Source organism: Pezoporus wallicus, unplaced genomic scaffold (genome assembly GCF_028554395.1).
Source record: "Pezoporus wallicus isolate ANWC-B61680 ecotype Strahan unplaced genomic scaffold, APGP_CSIRO_Pwel_v1 contig_7438, whole genome shotgun sequence".
NCBI lineage: Eukaryota > Metazoa > Chordata > Aves > Psittaciformes > Psittacidae > Pezoporus > Pezoporus wallicus.
In genome coordinates, this window is record NW_026639354.1 from 351650 (window position 1) to 357649 (window position 6000).

A 6000-nucleotide genomic window follows, 5' to 3' on the forward strand; every position below is an offset into this window, starting at 1 on the left:
AGCTTATTACAGACCTAGAGGAGTTAAAATAATGACAGAAAAAAATACTTGTGTAGGTATCATTATTTTTTCTCACTATTGGAAATCTATAGAAACTTCTTAGAAATATAAGGTTTCATCCATTTATGCAGGTGCTGTTGTACATAGTACCAACAATTGCACCAAAACACATTGTGCATGACTTAACAGATACAGAGATTGGTCTGAAAAGGTCTAAATTATAGTTTCTCCTTTTCACCATTATTTTAAAGAAAGGTGTTCCCTATTCAGTCAAGATAATTTTTTAAATTATCGGAATACTAAGAGTGCCAGTCTCTTTTAAATACATTCCCAAATCCATCAGGAATACAGACTGAAGATTTTTAAACTTTTAAAACTGTAGTGCAATGAAAGAAAATTAATACATATAAATTAATGAATCTGAAATGTGTCTTCAAATATTTTCTCTTCCATTGCTATCTAATTGAATAATTATAGTGGAGTCTCGGATTTTATTATTTGAACTTAAGAAACTTTCATTCTAAAACATAAGCAATCTACATGAAAGAGAAAAAATAAATGAAAAAAACAACAAAACAAACAAAACAAAACCCCACCAAAATCACACACAAACCTCAAGATAAAACAACACCCCCTACACAAAAAAAGCCAACAACAAAAAACCTCATAAACAACAAAACTAACTAATCAAACAAAACAAACCCCAGCCTACTCCAAACTCCCCAAAACCCCAGGCAACGCTGAGTGAAAGAGAGAGATAGGAAGATATCTACAAATTTCTGATAGAAAGGAGTAAAGAAGATGGAGCCTGAGTCTTCTTAGTCACACCCAATGACAATCCAAAAGTTAATGGTCATAAATTAAAGAAAATTCCAGTCACCCATAAATAAAAACATTTACTGTGAGACTAGTCAAACACTGACCACTGAATATGGTCCTGCACTGAGCCTTCAGAAAAGTGCTGAAATAATTGTATGATAAAGATTATGTTGAAAGGCCATTCATCATTTAATTAATTTGAGTTCAATAACCACTGACCTTGTTTATCACCCCACCCTTTATTCCCTCTGAGATCAGAATGGAATACCCTAGAACAAGTCTATCAAGTAGTTTAAGTCTCTGATAAAAAACCGTGACATTAGTGGACTCAAAAGGGTGACAGGAAGATCAATTTTTACCAAGGTTGTCCAATCAGTCATATACAACTGCATTAACATTACTCCAGTGTTCTCCTTGTCATTACAGTCATTCTGGTCACCCAGTGCAGTGACTAGGAATGTAGGAAAAGACCTGACCCAGATACAAGACGAGATCAGTAATAACACAGTACTTCATCTGGAGAAAGAAGAAGATGCAGCAGTGGCTGTTTATTCTGATGCAGAGACATGCAGTCCTTATTGATTAAGTCAAGGAAGCCAAGACTGTGTGACCTTTTGAGGCTGAACAGCAGATATCTTCCACAGTGAAAATGACAGGAGGTACATTGTAAACACATTCTTTAATGTTGTATATTAAAGTCCTGGAAAAAAAAAAAATAAAAATTGCTTAGTACTAGTTAAATATGAATATGGCTTTCTATTATGTATAAATATAATCAATCTCTTATTATCTAATGTTTGGTATTTTTAAGTAAATAAAAAATCTCTCTTCTTATTTTTTTTTATAGGATCCAAAATCACACAACCCTGCACAGTTCAAAAGAACTTACCTGCCTGACAGCACTTCTATTCAAAACTTAGAAAAACTGAACTAAAAGTCAGCTTCTTAAAAAAATTTTAAAATCAGCTAATTCAGATTAGACCTCAGATTCTGCTGTATATATTTTTGAAGAAAAAACCCGAAAAGGTTTGCAAGAGACCACAAACCAAATGGCTCAATGTACTTTGAAAATAAAGGATAAAGTGATATACTGCATTAAGTAAGCAGCAAAGCTAAGAAGTAGGTTTCCTATTACTGGCTACCTCATTTTAATCGGGATGGTATCTTACAAGCTATTTCTAAGCAGTATCTATGGTGAGAAAGAAAGGAAAATAGAAAGCAAATAATATAATTTACTACAAATGCATTAAAAAAAAAATCCATTTTAAAAAGCTAAGACTCCCAGTCTTTTGGAAGTTGCTACTCTTTTGACTTGCATGGAAATGAAAATGAACGCTGCAATTATATGCAAGTATATAGACTGTCTGCCGTGTTAAATTTCAGTTTTCTTCTTTGATAATATTGCAGGTTACTAATTGCAGTTTGAATGCCAAAAAAAACCCTTAACAGATTAGCAACTGCCTTTAAAAAAAAAAAAAGAATTGAGAAAGTTTTTTGCTGAGATGAATGAGATTCATATGAAATTTCTCAACAAAAGTCTCAAAACTGCCATGGTAAATGTTCTGTAAATTGCATAAATTCCCACTGTGTAGTATGAACATTCAGAATTAAAGTGGTGTTTAGCTGAGAAACCATTTAAATGAAAACTGTTGAAAGATGTGGGAGAGTTGATTCCGGTTTTCATGGAGATCATTAAACACTGAATAAGAGGCAACAACTAAGTAAAATGTAGGAAAATTTTATTTTAGGTGTACAGTAGTTTTAGTTACTGCATTAAAACAATGACTATTTAAAAAGTTGCCAAGTTGAAAAGTGCTAACGTAAGCATTTATGTATCTAGCTGTACCTGCGACATTTATATGAGGTAGTTATACGCCTTCAAAATTGCTAAAATTGATACTGTCCTGGGTTCAGCAGTAGCAGTCATTTTTCTCCTTCTTGGTAGCTGGTGCAGTGCAGTGTTTTGACTTTCCGCTCGGGAACAGAGCTGATAACAATGATGTTTTGGTTTGGCCAAGGACTTTGTGAGCCTCATGCTCTGCCAGGGAGGAGGGGAAGCCAGGGGGAAGCAGAGACAGGACACCTGACCCAAACTGACCAAAGAGGTATTCCATACCACAGCACGTCATGCCCAGGATGTAACTGGGAGTTAGCTGGAAGGACTGGGGGACTGCAGGGTTGGAGGAAGTATCAGTCGGTGCTTGGTCAGGCTGGGGAGGGGGGAGTTATTGGTCGGCTGGTGGTGAGGTGATGTATTCTCTTCCCTTGTTATTTCCTTTATCATTGTTATTATTGGTGGTAGCAGTAGTGATTTGTGTTATACCTTAGTTACTAAATTATTCTTATCTCAACCCATGGGAGTTGCATTCTTTTCAATTCTCCTCTCCATCCCTCCGGGAGTAGGGGGAGGGAAAGAAAGGGTGGAAGTGAGTGAACAAGCTGTCTGGCTGGGTTTAAACCACCACAGATACCTAGATGGATAGAGACTGGTAAGGCAGATGAAAATGATATTTGGAAATTTAAATATAGCATAATTTAAAAGCATGTGTCATTGGAGACATTTTTTTTTTTTTTATAATCACACTGTGGAGAACATGCACTTCAGGGCAGTAAGGACAGATTTCTGCCTTTGTAAAATTAAGGTTATTTTCCTCCTTAACACCCTCAAAGTAAAAGTCATAGGACCTTAAACAATTAAACCATCGTCAGGCTTTATCACAGTAATACCAACATTTGAGTGATGGGCTTAATATTGATAATGGAATGTATAACTGAAGATGTGTACAAATTATATATTTTGAAGGGTACAGGCTGTATGTTTCAATTCTGACATACAAAATAAAATAAAATATGATAGAACATGTTTTGCTCCATTGTTATACTTTTCAGAAGTGCATATTTGAGATTGCTATTGGTTGTGATTCACTTATTGTGGAGACAGTGTTCTCACGGGAGAATGCATAATTAATACATAAACTCTGAATAATCCCAAAAGATACAGCAAGGCCATGAGAGGCCCGAAGAAGCTTAAGCAAGCAAGATAAGAAGAAGCTGGAATTCACTGAGTTAATGAGAACTGTGGACTGTTGGCAAGCTTTCGAGGTCAAGTTCTCACACCTGTGCTTAACCAATTATAAGTTAGTCACTAGGGGTCTTCAAGACATGTATCTAATCATAATATGCCAAATCACTGTAAGTGCATGTAAGAAACAGTATTTAAGGGGTTAAGGCTTTGTAATAAATTTGGCAATTGCTTGATCACATTGATCGTCTCTGTGTTGTCTGTGACTCCCGCGTCAACAACTGATCCCAAATTCTGTAAAAATGAGATAGATTTAATTTGCAGAACTCTAGTTTTCCTTTAAAGGTCTTTAAAAGCAGAATTTCTTTTGTATGTTGATACATACTTAATAAATGCCTCAAGACTTCTCTTTATAACACTCCTGAAAATAAGATAAATTTTGCAGCTTACTATTACAGATCCAGTTAGTGGTTTCTGCCTCCATATGCCAGTTATTTGAAAACCATATTAGGTAATGCAGAGTAACTCACGGTTTCCATCTTGGATGTAATGAGCATTCAGCAAGAACTAGTGACTAATATGAAGTAGTAATGTGCAAATAAACCCACAGAGTCCAAAGACGAGCAGGGAGCCAAAAGGGAACCATCATGTTATTCTGAGTTGTCAGGGGCACTGTACTGTCCCTCAGTATGGCATATCTTCAGAATTTGAACAGTGAATAAAACTACACAGGATCATGCATTGACAAAATGTGCTAGTGTAATACAAATCTGTGAGCTCTGTAGTAGGCAATATTATTGAAAATAACTCCAAAGATAAAGCAGAAGAATCTTCACAATTACTTCATAAACTCTGACCACCTTGTTTCTAACATGGGACAAGCAAAACAGTAAATCTATCACTTTCTGGTAATAGCATAGGTAAAATAATTGCTGTGTGTTTACGGCATTCCAAAGGAGATCCTATGGAAAAAATGCACAATAAAATTACTGCATACTAAACACAATAGAGTGTTTTCACAAAAAAAAAGAAAAAGGCAAAAATGGAGAATTATTTAGGAATATATAAAGTAACTGCAGAAAGATGAAAATCAGTTAAATGGATGCAATGAAATGGGACAGGAATGCCAGATGGGAAAACCTCTGTATGAAGAAAAAGAAAGAATAATATCATGACTAAAATTCCGGATGTTGGACTGGCTAGTTCAGTGAAGTGACAGAAACAAAATTAATAACACACCCATTTTTAAAAGATGAAGAGGAGAGTAATAAGGAAGAGAGCGATGATAGACTGAAAAAGTCCTTTTTTTTTTTTGAGTATAATATTGTAGAATTGAGAGAAATTTCATGTGATGTGTTCCTTTCCCAGACAAGTCTAATATCACCTCTGTGGGATGTGATTTACATGGTTGATGTTGGTGAACTTTTTCGTAATTTCTGAAAAGGAAGATAGCAGTTAGGATGTTATTCACTATGAATTAGTGTGCTTTCCCTGACTTGGTGGATATTTCTATCAAATAAAGCCCACTTTGTGCATGTAAGGAATATTAAGAATAGAAATTACATTTTAGGTTAAGCTATTACATTTTAGGTTAAGCATCATTATTAGCTTCAGATACTCAGTGTAATATGATGAAGCTGCATATTGTACAATACTGTACAATACAAATTTTTATTGTACAGATATTGTAGAACATTGTACAATACAATATTTTCATTTAAGTGTCATATGCAACTAATAAATGCCAAATAATGAAACTTACTATGGCAATCAGGAGTCAATTCTGGTCTTAAGTGCTAGGTTTAAATAAATACTTGAACACCACTAGGTTGTTTGTGCACAACTTTGATATTCCTGTAAATTTTGCACTTTCAGCTGAGTTAATCAAGTTGTTGACATTTTGAAGAAACATGAAGGACCTGAATAGTAATTGCCCTGAAGAGCAAAACCAAAGCGTGTATACGCTCAACTTGAATGTACTCATATGGAAGAAGAATATTTTCTACAGCTTAATTGATGCATTTGGCAGACAAAACTCTCTTCACCTTATTTAGGAGCATATTTTGACTAATGTCTCTTGTGATGCGCTGCATTATGAAAATGGAACTTGATGCAAATCTGATGGTATTGGCTAGCAATCACATTCTGGAACTGGAAAA